The sequence below is a fragment of the Pseudorca crassidens genome, chromosome 2 (genome assembly GCF_039906515.1).
Source record: "Pseudorca crassidens isolate mPseCra1 chromosome 2, mPseCra1.hap1, whole genome shotgun sequence".
Classification (NCBI taxonomy): Eukaryota; Metazoa; Chordata; class Mammalia; order Artiodactyla; family Delphinidae; genus Pseudorca; species Pseudorca crassidens.
In genome coordinates, this window is record NC_090297.1 from 168,211,694 (window position 1) to 168,228,795 (window position 17,102).

Below are 17,102 nucleotides of genomic sequence, written 5' to 3' on the forward strand. Positions count from 1 at the left end.
GACACCATGTGCAAAAGGACTGCCCAACTGAGCCCAGCCAACACACAGAATCATGAGAAATAATAAATCATTGCTGTATGCAACTCTAAGTTTTGTTTTTGCAGTAGTTTTGTTTTGTTAAGCAGCAAGAAATAACTGAAATGCATAGTAAGGCAGCCTTACCAAGGTCAGAAGCAATGCCATCCTGCAGGGGGAGGAAACTCAGCCTCTTGTGCTGAGTACACTTTTCTCTGTTGCAATTTGTGTCTCCCTGAAGACCAAATGGCTACAAATGACACCAGGGGTTGGGATAGCTTTAAGAGCCTTACCACCTGGGATTTAGAGAACTGGACTCCTAGAGTGGGAAGAGCCCAGAGGAGACATTGCCAAAGGGACAAGAGTCATTTATGGTAGTAGAGTCTGATCCCATGTTTAGTTGTATTAACATTTTAATTTAACTAAGCAAACTAGCCACAGACACAATTAAATAGAATTTTTAAAATGTGTATGTCACTTTATGTTTGCAAAGGCTTTGTTGTGCCCTGCTTCATTTTGATGCTCATCTCAACGCTCTGAAGAAAGACACACCTTTTAATAAACTCAAATTTATCAAGACATAATTTATACAAAATAAAATTCTTATATTTTAGGTATATGAGTCAAAGAGTTTTCACAAATATATACACCCATATAACCTTTACCCGAATCAAGACATAGAACATTTTTATTTTCCCAGAAAGATCCTTCTTGCCTTTTTCTTTTTTCTCTTTTGTATTTTCAAAATTTCAGGGACTTCCCTGGTGGTCCAGTGGCTAAGACTCCATGCTCCCAATGCAGGGGACCCGGGTTTGATCCTTGGTCAGGGAACTAGATCCCACATGCCACAACTAAAGATCACACACGTGGCAACGAAGATCCTGCACAGCCAAATAAATTAAACAAACAAACAAATAAATACATACATATTTTTTTTAAAAATTCAGCTTTATGGAGGTATAAATGTCACATAAAATTTGTAAGTTATTTAAAGTGTGCGCTGTAGTGGTTTCATATGCGATGTGTTGTGAAAGATTTCTCCCCATGGAATTAATTAATGTAGTTAATTAATTCTTCATCACCTCACATATTTATCTTCTTTTTTTATTTTTATTTTTTGGTGAGAAGATTTAAGTTCCACTCTCTTAGCAAATTTCAATTATGCAATACAATGTTATCAGCTCCAGTCACCGTGTTGTACATTAGATCTTCGGACCTCATTCATTTTTTAGCTGAAAGCTTGTACCCTTTACCCTCATGCTTTTTCATTCAGCATCCTCCAACACACCCCCCAGGACAGATTGAGTTTCTCTCACTGTAAGACAGTTTTGCCTTTCCTAGAATTTTATAAAATGGAATGATACACTCTGTCCTCATTTGCTTGTGGTTTCTTGCATTCAGCCTAATGAACATAAGACTCACAACATGTTGCATCAGTCTGCACTTCTTTTGAGAAAGTGCTTCTTTTTTCATTTTACAGAGCAGGAAACTCAAACTCGAAGAGTGGGGTCATTTTTCTGCAGGTCTCAGCTCACAAGTAGCCCATCCAGGATTCCCACACAAGATCTTCAGCATCGGAGCTTACTTCTCATGATGCTGCTCTTGGTGCTGAACTGAAAGGAAGAGAGTAACATTCATTCCATTTTGGTAGATAATCAACATCTGAAGAAGGCACTCCAAGCGCAAGGAAAGAGCACACTCTGACAATTGATGCAAGGGTGACGCGTTGGCTGCGGGATGAGCACCAGACACAGACAGGCCAATCAGAATTCTTCACCTGGGGCTTCCCTGATGGCGCAGTGGTTGAGAGTCCGCCTGCCGATGCAGAGAACACGGGTTCGTGCCCCGGTCCGGGAAGATCCCACATGCCGCGGAGCGGCTGGGCCCGTGAGCCATGGCCGCTGAGCCTGCGCGTCCGAGCCTGTGCTCCGCAATGGGAGACACCACAACAGTGAGAGGCCCGCATACCGCAAAAAAAAAAAAAAAAAAAAGAATTCTTCACCTGGATTTTCCAACTGGGAATAAAGAGAAGATAAAGCCTCTTCTGTAGTTCAAAACTGAAGGGTATGAAGCCTTGGATTGGCCAGGTACTGTGTTTTCCTGCGCTCTGGAAGAAATCTGAACTAAAAGAGAAAGAAGCCAACATAGAAAAGGAAAGATAAGGGACACAGAAAGAAAGTCCAACAGTTTTGAAACTTTGGTCCATTTATTTTTGAGGGCTAACAGCATCCTTGTCCTTCTAATGAATTGGTTATTTAACCCTTCATTTGATAACTTGAGATGTTCCAGTATCAACCGATAAATTCCCTCTAAGTAAATTTGAGTTAGGTTTCCATTACTTGCAATCAAAAGAACCCTGTGTAACACATAGCACTTAAAAGAATTTAACTGGATTAAGCCATTTGCATAATGTTGCCACATCTTGTAAAACACACGCGGTTTTCATAGTACCTCTAGTTAAATATACTGCATCTGTATTGTGCCAGGAAGAAAGACAGCACTGTATTTACCTTTTGAAACAATCTTTGTTTCCATTTGACATGTGCAGAGGTTGAAATATTAACAGTGCATCCCAGGAGAAAAACCTAGCTCTGTAGGGTCTGTGGGTGATAAAATATAGTATTTAAATACTCTCTGTTCAGGATCAGCACATACTATACATTTTTTTTCTGCTGGGAGTTACTCATTTTTATGGGAAATGTCCTGGCCCACTCTAATAAATATGAGCAGAACTGCTGGGGGATACTTTTTTCTGATTCTCATATCCTACACAGGTAGTGAATAATGTCTTGTGTATTTTAGGATACCATTTTCAGAAGTAGAACCCTTGCATGTGGGAAAGACTGGAGGTAGTGAAGCTCCTTTAAGTAGAAAATGTGCCAACAGCAAAAATAAGTTCTTCTTGTCTCGCGCAAAGAAATCCCCCCTTTTTTTGAGGACCAGCTCCCAAGAATGCTATCGGTGTCCCCAAAGAGAACTCAAAGAGCAACAGAAGTTAACACTTGGTTAAGTTTCTCTTTGCTTTGCTTTCATGACTCTAACTCTTCTTCCTGATTATAGTCTACCCTTTGTCTAGATGCTTTTTCCTTCAGTTATTGTTTCCCTTTCCCTTCCTTCCCATTTCCCCAGGGCTTAGAGCCAAGTCTCCATTCCTCCTTCTTTTTTTTTTTTTTTTTTTTGCGGTATGCGGACCTCTCACTGTTGTGGCCTCTCCCGCTGCAGAGCACAGGCTCCGGACGCGCAGGCTCAGCGGCCATGGCTCACGGGCCCAGCCGCTCCACGGCATGTGGGATCTTCCCGGACCGGGGCACGAACCCGTGTCCGCTGCATCGGAAGGCGGACTCTCAACCACTGCGCCACCAGGGAAGCCCCATTCCTCCTTCTTATGCTCCTTTGTGAACTGGAGGGAGTGACCTCACTACCTGTCCTCATGCAGGGAGAGCTTTCAGTAGCTTCCAGTTTAGACTTTCAAGCTCCTACATGTTGGGATGCTCAGAGGGCAAATGTATGAGAAAGAGAGGATAATTGAATTACAGATTTCTATTGTGTTCAAGATGTTAGCTCTTGTACACATGTAGCAATTCCTGATTGCTTAAGAGGTCCCTGGTGTGTTTTTGGCAAGTGAAGACCTTTACATGTGCCTGGCTCTGGTCCAAGTGACATGCACAGCGCTGGGATTACTTAACTACTCATCTGCCTGCATTTTCTTCCAATTCCTTAGAAAGAAAATTGAAAACAAGGAGAGAGAAAGAAAAGGGTTGTTGACCTTGATGACTGAAAGAATTCCTTTTAGATAAACTTCAAGATTATAAAGATAAGATACTGCTCAATGGAATACTTGCAAAAAATAAGATCTCATACAGAAAGGCTTTCTTTAAAAATAAGACCCAAGGAAAAGGACTAACCCCTGGCAATGTGTGTGTGTGTTCATGTGTGTGTATGTTTGATTTCATTCTGTGAGCTGAATCTTTAATGTGATCATAAAGCTGTGATCTTTAATGACTTTTTAAATCTGCCTAGGATGAGGAATGAGTGAAAAATTATCCAGAATAGAGGCTGCTCTAACTATGGGATATATTGGTCTGATTTAGGAACCACCTGTGAGGCAAAAAGAATGAAAAAAACTGATTGGAAAAACTTAAAAGTTATTTCTTTTTTAAAAACACATTTTAAAGATATAAATAGAAATTACCATGCTTAGTATTAATTACAAATAGCCAGGATGAGCATTTGGAATTCCAAATAGAGGGAAGAGGGGAGAACAGAACGTAACTTGAAGGCCCTAGGAAGTCACACGGATCTGCATCTGGAGGATCCAATCTCCTTCTTTCTTTCCGATAGGGACCTTGTTTGCCTTCAGCTTTCTGGGGGTCTCCAGTGGACAGGCGCATCCCCCCGAGGATGCTCTAAAGCAGGGCAAACATAATGTTTACTTAGGGCATGCTGCTCCTTTTGCTCTAAAAAAGAAGTGGTTTCAGGCTTCCCTGGTGGCGCAGTGGTTGAGAGTCCGCCTGCCGATGCAGGGGACACGGGTTCGTGCCCCGGTCCGGAAAGATCCCACATGCCGCGGAGCGGCTGGGCCCATGAGCCATGGCCACTGAGCCTGCGCATCTGGAGCCTGAAAAAGAAGTGGTTTCTTCTCTCTCCTTGATGACATATCAAGTATGATGTCGAAAGCTCAGCCTCTGCACCAGTGCCACAGTGCGAATCATATCTTGGAGACAGAGTTTTGGGTAAAGTAGAAAAGAATAGCTTTACTGCTTTGCCGGGCAAAGGGGGACACAGCAGGCTTCTGCCTTGAAAACCTATGTGTCCCAACCCGGGAGGATCTGATGAGGAGTTTTATAGCAATGGTTCAAGGGTGGGGCTGCAGATAAGATTAGGGTGTGTGCAGAGCTTGAACTCCTTTAATCTCATCTCAGGTGGTGGGTCTCCTAAACTTGATGAGCTCCCCTGGGCCCTTTAATCTCGCCTCAGGTGGTTTCTTAGCTGCTCCTCCCTTGATTAGCAGCTGTTTGAATCTGCCCTTTGCAACTCAGGGAAGGTCATGGAAGCTGGAGTCTTGCCTACAAGAAATGGGGGACAGAAAGGCTTCTGTGCCCAGGAGCCCCACAAGGTCCTGCTCGGTTTCAAGTACAGCAGCCTGACCATCAAACTCTAAACAGAAAAGGATCAAGGACAGTAATGGAACTTGGTGGTAAATGAAAAGGGGATGGTGGAATAGACAGTCCTCTGAAGCTGAGAAAGAAACGTCTCTTGTTCTCTCCCCTGATGTAGATGGAGTGTCCCAATCATCTGATTCATGGTCAAGGTATAGTCTTAGAATAAGGTAGAATATTTGAGATCTGGACCATCCATGAAAAAATTGAAGAAGAGGGGGATGAAGGTGGAGGATGCTTGAGTGTGAGCCAATTTAATTGGTATCTTGTCCCAAACACCTAGCTGATTGACACTGAAGAAATGAGAGTGTTTTAGGGGGAAATAGTTCAAGTGTAAGACATAATTTTGATCATGGAGCCCTTCAAGGTTGGATGGTGTTGAGTGGTGAAAGGTCCAGATAATGGCTCTGATCATCTGCAGATCAAGGGAAGATGCCATTGCATTATAGAAAAAGTGGCAGAAGAGGAGAAAATAAGAACTGTAGCAGGAGAGAAGTTCAACAAAGGAGATGAATAAAGACCTATCAAAATCTGCCCATCTTGCTCTCTCTCTGCTATCATTCCTGTTGCAGTTTCTATAAAATTGTTCTCTGCTTCACATAAATTCTTTTTTGATCTTTCCTATAACACTGAACACTCCGTAAGGGTGGAGCCATGTACTGTATGCCTTTTGTATTCTGCTAAATCATCACTCTTAACCCGGTGCCAGGAGCAAAATAAGTACACTTCTTTATTGAGGGTTTGACCAGAGATGTCTAAAGGACCAAGCTACAAAGTGGAAAAAGCTGGAACACATCAAGGATGCATTTTAGAGAAACCACTGTTTCGCCTTTACCCTGTTTTTCAAGGGAATTTTTCTTCAATGTCAGTTTGCTGTTAGCAATATTGAAAAGAGAGACAAAGAGGTAAAACTAATTCCCTTTTACTAATCCTTTGAGAATCGAGAATTTGTTGTTAGTACAGCCAAGAAAACCATCAGCACTTTAGGTAAAAGGATTCCTCAGAGCCACCTTGCCCTCCCACTTGCTTTTGGTCTCTTGTTCAGGACAAAAAATCATAAGTTCAGGACACAACCAGGAACGCAGAGGATTGAGATGAAACTCTGCCAAAAGGGAGACGTTAGGCAAGGGATGCATGCGGCCACAATTTTCTCTTCACGTGATGTTTAATAAGCCTCACAATGTTGGTCTAAACTGTGATGAAGGGCTACTTCAATGTGATAAAGTTCTGAAAACACCACTTCTGACAAATGGTGAAAATTAAGTTTAACCCTCAGAAGAGGACTGAAGCACCAGATCTGGACAAATAAACAGTAGGAGCCGCCCTTCAACTTGATAGTTATATGAGCCTTTCTCATCAGCCACCAGGAATTTTATGTTGCAGCCAACTTTCCTGGTGGTGGGAGCGACAGACTGCAGGGCACCAAGGGCAAGTTTATGGGAGCCATAGAGAAAAATTGCGTTGGAGTTTTTTTTTCTCCCCTCCACCTCTCTGTACCGTTTAGCTAAGCTTGTTCTGAAATCTACCATAGAAAAGGCCTTGATTATAAAATGTAATATTCACGTAAGATTGTGCCATTCAGCCTCACGTTGGGGAGTATACAGGGCTTCAGTGTTCCTTAATAAATTACCTCTTCGTGTAGCAATTAACCCCCTTCTGCGACGGTTCAGTGTTTCCTTGGGCCCGTGCCAGTGCTAACAGCTATGGCTTAGCATTCTTTTTAATGAGCTGCAATTACTGCTGAGAGTGGGGAAACATAAAATATTAATACTTAAGCATCTTTTACACTCCTTTGAACATTAGATTATGTTGAAAATATAACTGACTTTTCATTCTTAAACCCGAAATTTGCTTAGAATTCCACAGGACCCATGAAAATGTTTCAGTAAGTGGTTTCTGTTGATTTATTAACTCCCATGAAAGCTTAATGGAAATCCCTTGTGACCAAATATTGAATACGTTTTATGCATGCTTACAAAAGTCTTGTTTACCAATTCAGTGGCTTCCCCACATCTTATAGAAGATAAATGATGTGGAGCACAACTTGATGTGAGTCCCATTTTTCTCCTTCTGTGCCATCTGTTGGGGAAGGAAAGAATGGAAGCTTCAAGCCGTCCAACTATTATGTACAGGTTAAGTTGAACAGGGGTCTTCTTAAAAATCTAGTCACTATTATCTTTGTTCACGTTACTTTGCCTTTTTTGGTATTATCTGTTGATGTGAAGATCTAATGAGATATATGATGTTAAGATGTTGGTAATCTTACATCACTTATTAGCCTTTATTCTCTATTTAGCATATATATGTAGAATGAAATATATATGTATATATCTACTGCATATGCTATATATAAACTATTTACGTGTAGCTTTACATTTTGTACTATATAAACTTTATATACTATATATACACAGTATATGTATAGTGTGTATACTATGTTATATATAATATATACACTATATGTTATATATAATATACACTATATATATGTATATATATATACTTTACAGAGACTAGGGAATAATAAGTAATGTACATGTATGTATAAAACATACTTACATAGTCTGTATGCACACACACTATATATATATGTATACACTATATATATATACACATACATACATATATGTATGTGTATATATGTAGTCATTTTGGTGCGTGCTTTATAAAGCTATGGAGTAATAGAGCTATAACTAATTTCAAGAGGTTATATGAATCCATTCCATGATTTCAAACGATTGAAAGTCTAAATCCATTAAGGCTGATCTATTTTCTTCTTTGTCATCTCTAGAGATGGCTACCGTATAGACTTTTAATTATAGAAGTAGCTTATGCACTCTTAACTATGGAAGTATTTTCTACACCACCAAATAAATAATTTTAATAACTACTCACATAATAATTTCTCATGAACTAAATATATTTAATTCTCTAGTATTCATTTCTTTTGTTTTACTTTATTTTAATCTTTGTTTTTCTCCAACAGGACTTGCAGCATTATATATGTATAGACTGATTGATACTGAGCTTTACTCTGGTTCTTGTAAACATTATTATTTTTTGTTAATATTGACTAAAGTACCTTCCAATGTTTAGTTAATCTGACAGCTAAGAAAGTCTTCCTCATGAATTACTGAATTGTTTTATCATTTACCATAAGTCCATTTCCTCCGTCTCGTCATTTAATACGATTCAAAGTAAAAACAAAAATCATGTTGACCTCTTCCCTTTGTAAACATAAGATTCAGGTATTGCTTAAATTCAAATACACCTGTTTTTTTTTCTTGCTTGCAGTTGTGGCAATCTTGGAATTTCCTCAGTGAAATGGAATTATTTTAGTTCTCCAGCACAGAGATTGGCAAACTATGGACCGTAGTTCAAGTCCACCATTGCCTGTTTTTTAAATATAGTTTTATTTGTAAATAAAGTCACATTCATTCATTTATGTGCTGTCTATGGCTGCTTTTGCACTTCAGCAGCAGAGCTGAGCAAATGTGACAGACTCTATGGCCCACAAAGCTGAAGATAGTTACCATATGACCTTTACGGAAAAAGTTTGCCAACCCCTGTTGCCAACCCCTGCATGTAGATGAGCATTTAGCACCATTAATTATGCAGCTATGGAAACAAGCATTCACATATAGTATTGTTAGCTGCATTAATAAATCCATCCAATCATGGGACAATTTCTATGTGCATTTCAACATTCCATATCAAATATGTTCGCATTTAATTGCTTGTTTCCAAGATAAATGTCTCTACACCTGGAATCTACCAAACTTTCCTTGAATTCAAAGTTCTTTTGCCTTTTCTTTGGGTTACAGAAATATCAAAGTTTACATGATGGTTAAAAACATGGCTTTTGGGGGGGGCTAATAAGTCATGATTCAAAGCAAGTTGTGTCACCTGCCAAGCACCCAGAGAGGAATATATAACCTTGGGTATGTCACTTGAACATTCTTAGTCTTATTTCTTCATTTAGAAAATGAAGGTAATGAGAATATCTATCTCATTTGTTTAGTGTGAAGATGAAATAAAAAATGTTATAATGCATTCATGGATTATGTCAGAGTACATGATGTATGCCCCATAAATAATTAGTGTATTTTATGATAACTGAAGTGTATGTACAATAAAAAATAATAATTATAATACCATAGTAGTTGCCTCCATTCTTTACTTTATATGTTACATAGAGCCCTTAGTCTTGTTGTTAAATCAGTGACTCTGATCACTTCTTTGACTCATAATAAAGCTTAGAAGTTCATTCTGTACCATAATGATATGACATGAGGCAAAGCAGAACTCCTAGTTTATTTATTTTTCTTAATTAGTCTCCCTCATTGAGTCTCCCTGTCTCCAAGCACAATTAAAATGTTATGTGTTTCTCTAATACAGCAAACAATTCTCAATCCCCAAGCACCCTAGAATCTCAAGCTGATGAAATGATTAAGGAAGAGGAAAATCCCAGAAATGGCCACGGTGATATCTAAACATCAGAGATATCAAGAACGCTCATATTCATGTTGCCACTTGGGAAATCCAATGCACCAATCCATGGCTGCCGATGCCACACTGCTTAAACACTGTCAGGCAGATTCTTATCCATCCAGCAGTTTTGGTGCTTTAACTTACACTGGGCATTTTTACCTCTTATACATATTGCCACAGTATTTGAAGTTTTACCATTAGAGAGTCATTTATTTGAAGATTCTCTTTCCACTCTCTATCAAACAGGCAAATAACTCCTTGTAGCAAAACATTTTCCCCAGTGAAAAATAATTTCTCCTTCCTCTGAAGTCTGCATTTTGCTTGCCACTGTTTCATAGCTTGTAGCCTATGTTACCTTATGATTATTTGCGTATTAACCTGAATTGCTTCCCCATGCTCTCTCCATACTTGTCAAGAGACCTGCGCGCACATTATGCATACTTAACTCTGTATGCCCCAGACGTACACCTGCAAACAGGCATTTCTCAGCACTGTTATCACTCTGAAAACTGTTTGTTTTCCACAAGACCTTGTCTCTTAAAAAATATGCTTTATAACAATTCTATTACCAGTTAATAAAAGCTATAATATATTGATCAAATAATCTTTTCTGCTATGGACTGAATGTTTGCGTCCCCCTCCTAAAATTTATATGTTGAAACCTTAATCCTCTATATGATGGTATTTGGAGGTGGGGCTTTGGGAAGTTAATTAAGGTTAGATTAAGTCATGGGGCCCTAATGATGGGATTAATGTCCTTATAAAAGAGGAAGACACAGATCTTTCTTTTTCCACTCTATGAGGATACAGCAAGAAGGCATTCATTTGCAAAGCAGGAAGAGGACTCTCATCAGAAAATGAATCTGTCCGCATCTTGATTTTGGACATCCCAGTGTCCGAAACTGTAAGAAATAAATGTCTGTCGTTTAAGCACCTAGTCTATGGTAGTTTTGTTATAGCAGCTAGAACTGATTAAGAGCCTCTGTAACTGAATGTTTACTTTTGGCAGATACTGTTGGTTGGCTAACTCCGTGCCCAGTCCCAAACTCCTTCTCCCTTGCCTACTTCCACTTATAGAACCTGCCAAAAATATTGCTTGCCTTTGCAGTTAGGTGCAACCATGTGACAAATCTGGGCAGTAGAATGTATGAAGAGTCTGCTGGGACTGCTGAGAAAGCTTTTGATTTTCTAAGAAAAAGGACAGATGTCACTGGTCCAGGCTTTCCCCTCCTTCCTGACTTGCCTGTGGACCTAATGCTTGGAGCTCACACTTCTATCACACTTCTAAGATGACACTCCTTTGTGTTAAGGGTACTGACTGGACAGAAAAACCCTGCATCCTTGATGACATTGCCAAGCTAGACCAGACCAGACCCCAAACTTTGCGTTATACCAAACAAGGAGCCTCCCTCGATTTGTTTAGGTTATTTAGGTGTACTTACTGCTCCTTGCAACCAAATGTAGTCCTACCTGTTCAACAGATGATGAAAAAAATCAGCAAGATTCTTAAAAATCATACTGTAATATAAGAAATATATATATAAAGTAACTAAAATAGCAAAGAGCTTAAGAATAAGGATTTAGTTTTGTGCCCCGGCCCTACCACCCACTAGTTTACTTAGGTAAGTTATTTCACATCTCTCAGGCTCATTTTCCATGTCTGTAAATTGGACAGAATTATGTCATAAAAGGACTATAAGAGCTGAATGATAAAAATGCATGAAGACACTTGGCACATAGTAAGTGCTCAGTAAAGATGGAATATTTTTGTTATTTATAATTTTATAGATGAAGTCATGATAAAGAACTCAATTCATGGAATCTTACACTTTATTGAGGTTCTACTTTACACATTCACAATAGTTCATACTAGCCTGCGTCAGTTTGACATCAATAAATAAACTCATTTCTACTTACTGGGAGATCTTATTCTTGTGTCGGTTTATCATGCTATTATTACTGTACCTCTATCAAAATTTCATTAGGTCCCAACTAAAGGTTCATTAGTGTTAGGTTATTAGAATTAATTAGAATTAAAATGAATTATTAGAATTTATTAGAATTAATATCTCAGTTGCCAAAGTTAATTTGAATCACCGCATCCATTCACAGAATGCTGGTTATTCCTCTTGCCCACTCAGCATTCAAAGATTTGATTTATTCAGTTTCAGATTAAGAAAAAAAGACTTAATAGCTTTTTATTTTTTCCTCCCTCTTCTCAATTTGGAAGAGACCTCATTCCTGGTTACCGTAGCTAAACAAGGAAACATTAAGTGGAAGAAATGTGTGATTTGTATAAGAAAGAATGAAAATAAAAATCACACCCCACTTAGAGGAAGAGACTGGGGCCCGAGTCAAAATAGCCCGAGATGAAAGCTGAGCAACTTTGCACGTTTTAAGCACTGCCTGGAATTCTGACTGATGGGATATTCTGGAAGAGGGCTTAAGTAAATAAGTACGCTAAGAGGAACACTGAAGTCGTTTCATGCTGTGGCTGTTTTAATCTTTGAGCATAAACTAGTAATTATTTTCCTAGGGTGTGGGAGGAGAAGTAACCAGGGGATTTCTGGGGCCCATAATGGACTTCTGTGGTGTGCGATGAGGATCGAATGTTATACCACAAGATTACAGGATTCTTCATCTCTTCTGACCAGGGCAGATTCGAATCCACACTCTAGCTTTCATGTGTCATCTCAGCTGGAGTCTGCGGAAGGGCCTTTTTCTTGCTGCCTGGGTTTCGGAATAAATAAAGTCTTATTAGCCATCGCCTTAGAGGTTGAATGAATCCATGGCTCTCAGGAAGGTATACATAGGATGCCTTTACAGTTTGAAGTCTATTTCTCTCAGGTAACTGCAAAGCCAAAACAGATGAAAAAACCCAGGCTCTCTGTTACTGAGAAGAAATAATAAAGCATCCAGGAAAGATAAAAAATAGCAAACTTCACTAAGTGACATTCTTATTGTGGCAATCATGTGTATTCAGATGTTTTTTGTTGGTAACGAAAGTCAAGCTATCTGAGTCTGTCATCTCATATAGGAGGCAGCTTTTATTTATTTATTTATTTAGGCCACGCTGCATGGCTTGTGGGATCTTAGTTCCCCGACCAGGGATCGAAACCAGGCCCCCTACATTGGAATCGCAGAGCCCTAACCACTGGACCTCCAGGGAATTCCCAACAGCTTTCTTGAAGCTTAAACTACTGTGACTTTATATTGCTCCCAGGGTCTTATGCCTGGGATGATATTAAAATTGTCCATATTGACTTTTTTTTAAAGTGTTTCTTTTATTTTTGAATCTAAAATTTCAAACTAATTTTTAAATTTTATTTACTTATTTATTTCTTTTTTGAATATTTTTTATACAGCAGGTTCTTATTAGTCATCAATTGTATACACATCAGTGTATACATGTCAATCCCAATCGCCCAATTCATCACACCCCCACCCCCAACCCCCCATGGCTTTCCCCCCTTGGTGTCCATACATTTGTTCTCTACATCTGTGTCTCAACTTCTGCCCTGCAAACTGGTTCATCTGTACCATTTTTCTAGGTTCCACATACATGCATTAGCATACGATATTTGTTTTTCTCTTCCTGACTTAACTTCACTCTGTATGACAGTCTCTAGATCCATCCACATCTCAACAAATGACTCAATTTCGTTCCTTTTTATGGTTGAGTAATATTCCTTTGTATATATGTACCACATCTTCTTTATCCATTCGTCCATCGATGGGCATTTAGGTTGCTTCCATGACCTGGCTATTGTAAATACTGCTGCAATGAACATTGGGGTGCACGTGTCTTTTTGAACTATGGTTTTCTCTGGGTATATGACCAGGAATGGGATTGCTGGATCATATGGTAATTCTATTTTTAGTTTTTTAAGGAACCTCCATACTGTTCTCCATAGTGGCTGTGTCAGTTTACATTCCCACCAACAGTGCAAGAGGGTTCCCTTTTCTCCACATCCTCTCCAGCATTTGTTGTTTGTAGATTTTCTGATGATGCCCATTCTAACTGGTGTGAGGTGATACCTCATTGTAGTTTTGATTTTCATTTCTCTAATAATTAGTGATGTTGAGCGGGTTTTCACGTGCTTCTTAGCTATCTGTATGTCTTCTTTGGAGAAATGCCTATTTAGGTATTCTGCCCATTTTTGGATTGGGTTGTTTGTTTCTTTAATATTGAGCTGCATAAGCTGTTTATATATTTTGGAGATTAATCCTTTGTCCATTGATTCGTTTGCAAATATTTTCTCCCATTCTGAGGGTTGTCTTTTCGTCTTGTTTATGGTTTCCTTTGCTGTGCAAAAGCTTTTAAGTTTCATTAGGTCCCATTTGTTTATTTTTGTTTTTATTTCCATTTCTCTAGGAGGTGGGTCAAAAAAGATCTTGCTGGACTTCCCTGGTGGCTCAGTGGTTGAGAGTCCGCCTGCCGATGCAGGGGACACGGGTTCATGCCCCGGTCCAGGAAGATCCCATATGCCGCGGAGCAGCTGGGCCTGTGAGCCATGGCCACTGAGCCTTTGCGTCCAGAGCCTGTGCTCCACAACGGGAGAGGCCACAACAGTGAGAGGCCCGTGTACTGTGAAAAACAAAAGAACCAGCTTTTAGGTTTATTGATCTTTGCTATGGTTTTCTTTGTTTCTGTTTCATTTATTTCTGCTCTGATCTTTATGATTTCTTTCCTTCTGCTAACTTTGGGTTTTGTTTGTTCTTCTTTCTCTAGTTCCTTTATGTTTCAGGTTAGATTGTTTATTTGAGATTTTTCTTGTTTCTTGAGGTAGGCTTATATAGTTATAAACTTCCCTCTTAAAACTGCTTTTGCTGCATCCTATAGGTTTTGGATCATCGTGTTTTCATTGTCATTTGTCTCTAGGTATTTTTTGATTTCCTCTTTGATTTCTTCAGTGATCTCTTGGTTATTCAGTAACGTATTGTTTAGCCTCCATGTGTTTGTGTTTTTTACGTTTTTTCCCCTGTAATTCATTTCTAATCGCATAGTGTTGTGGTCAGAAAAGATGCTTGATATGATTTCAATTTTCTTAAATTTACTAAGGCTTGATTTGTGACCCAAGTTGTGATCAATCCTGGAGAATGTTCTGTGTGCACTTGAGAAGAAAGTGTAATCTGCTGTTTTTGGATGGAATGTCCTATAAATATCAATCAAATCTATCTGGTCTATTTTGTCATTTAAAGCTTCTGTTTCCTTATTTATTTTCATTTTGGATGGTCTGTCCGTTGGTGTAAGTGAGGTGTTAAAGTCCCCCACTATTATTGTGTTACTGTCAATTTCCTCTTTTATCACTGTTAGCAGTTGCCTTATGTATTGAGTTGCTCCTATGTTGGGTGCATATATATTTATAATTGTTATATCTTCTTCTTAGATTGATCCCTTGATCATTATGTAATGTCCTTCCTTGTCTCTTGTAACATTCTTTATTTTAAAGTCTATTTTATCTGATATGAATATTGCTACTCTAGCATTCTTTTGATTTCCATTTGCATGGAATATCTTTTTCCATCCCCTCACTTTCAGTCTGTATGTGTCCCTAGGTCTGAAGTGGGTCTCTTGTAGACAGCATATAGATGGGTCTTGTTTTTGTATCCATTCAGCCAGTCTGTGTCTTTTGGTTGGAGCATTTAATCCATTCATATTTAAGGTAATTATTGATATGTATGTTCCTATGACCATTTGCTTAATTGTTTTGGGTTTGTGTTTGTACATCCTTTTTTTCTCTTGTGTTTCCCACTTAGAGAAGTTCCTTTAGCATTTGTTGTAGAGCTGGTTTGGTGGTGCTGAATTCTCTTAGCTTTTGCTTGTTTGTAAAGCTTTTGATTTCTCCATGGAATCTGAATGAGATCCTTGCCGGGTAGAGTAATCTTGGTTGTAAGTTCTTCCCTTTCATCACTTTAAGTATATCATGGCACTCCCTTCTGACTTGTAGAGTTTCTGTTGAGAAATCAGCTGTTAACCTTATGGGAGATCCCTTGTATGTTATTTGTCATTTTTCCCTTATTGCTTTCAATGATTTTTCTTTGTCTTTAATTTTTGGCAATTTGATTACTATGTGTCTTGGCATGTTTCTCCTTGGGTTTAACCTGTATGAGACTCGCTGCGCTTCCTGGACTTGGGTGGCTATTTCCTTTCCCATGTTAGGGAAGTTTTTGACTATAATCTCTTCAAATATTTTCTCTGGTCCTTTCTCTCTCTCTTCTCCTTCTGTGACCCCTATAATGTGAATGTTGTTGCATTTAATGTTTTCCCAGAGGTCTCTTAGGCTGTTTTCATTTCTTTTCATTCTTTTTTCTTTATTCTGTTCCACAGCAGTGAATTCCACCATTCTGTCTTCCAGGTCACTTATCTGTTCTGCCTCAGTTACTCTGCTATTGATTCCTTCTAGTGTAGCTTTCATTTCAGTTATTGTATTGTTCATCTCTGTTTGTTCTTTAATTCTTCTAGGTATTTGTTAAACATTTCTTGCATCTTCTCCATGTTTGCCTCCATTCTTTTTCCGAGGTCCTGGATCATCTTCACTATCATTATTCTGAATTCTTTTTCTGGAAGGTTGCCTGTCTCCACTTTATTTAGTTGTTTATCTGGGGTTTTATCTTGTTCCTTCATCTGGTACATAGCCCTCTGACTTTTCTTCTTGTCTATCTTTCTGTGACTGTGGGTTTTGTTCCACAGGCCCCAGGATTGTAGTTCTTCTTGCTTCTGCTGTCTGCCCTCTGGTGGATGAGACTATCTAAGAGGCTTGTGTAAGTTTCCTGATGGGAGGGACTGGTGGTTGGTCGAGCTGACTGTTGCTCTGGGGGGCAGAGCTCAGTAAAACTTTAATCTGCTTGTCTGCTGATGGGTGGGCCTAGGTTCCCTCCCTGTTGGTTGTTTGGCCTGAGGCAACCCAACAATGGAGCCTACCTGGGCTCCTTGGTGGGGCTAATGACAGACTCAGGGAGGGCTCACGCCAAGGAATACTTCCCAGAACTTCTGCTGCCAGTGTCCTTGTCCCCACAGTGAGCCACAGCCACCCCCTGCCTCTGCAGGAGACCGTCTTCCCTGGGGTCACTGCTCCTTCCCCTGCGTCCCAATGCACACACTATTTTGTGTGTGCTCTCCAAGAGTTTAGTCTCTATTTCCCCCAGTCCTGCTGAAGTCCTGCAGTCAAATCCCACTAGCCTTCAAAGTCTGATTCTCTAGGAATTCCTCCTCCCATTGCCGCAGCCCCAGGTTGGGAAGCCTGATGTGGGGCTCAGAGCCTTCACTCCAGTGGGTTGACTTCTGTGATATAAGTGTTCTCCAGTCTGTGAGTCACCCACCCAGCAGTTAGGGGATTTGATTTTACTGTGATTGCGCCCCTCCTACCATCTCATTGTGGCTTCTCATTTGTCTTTGGATGGGGGGTATCTTTTTTGGTGAGTTCCAGTGCCTTC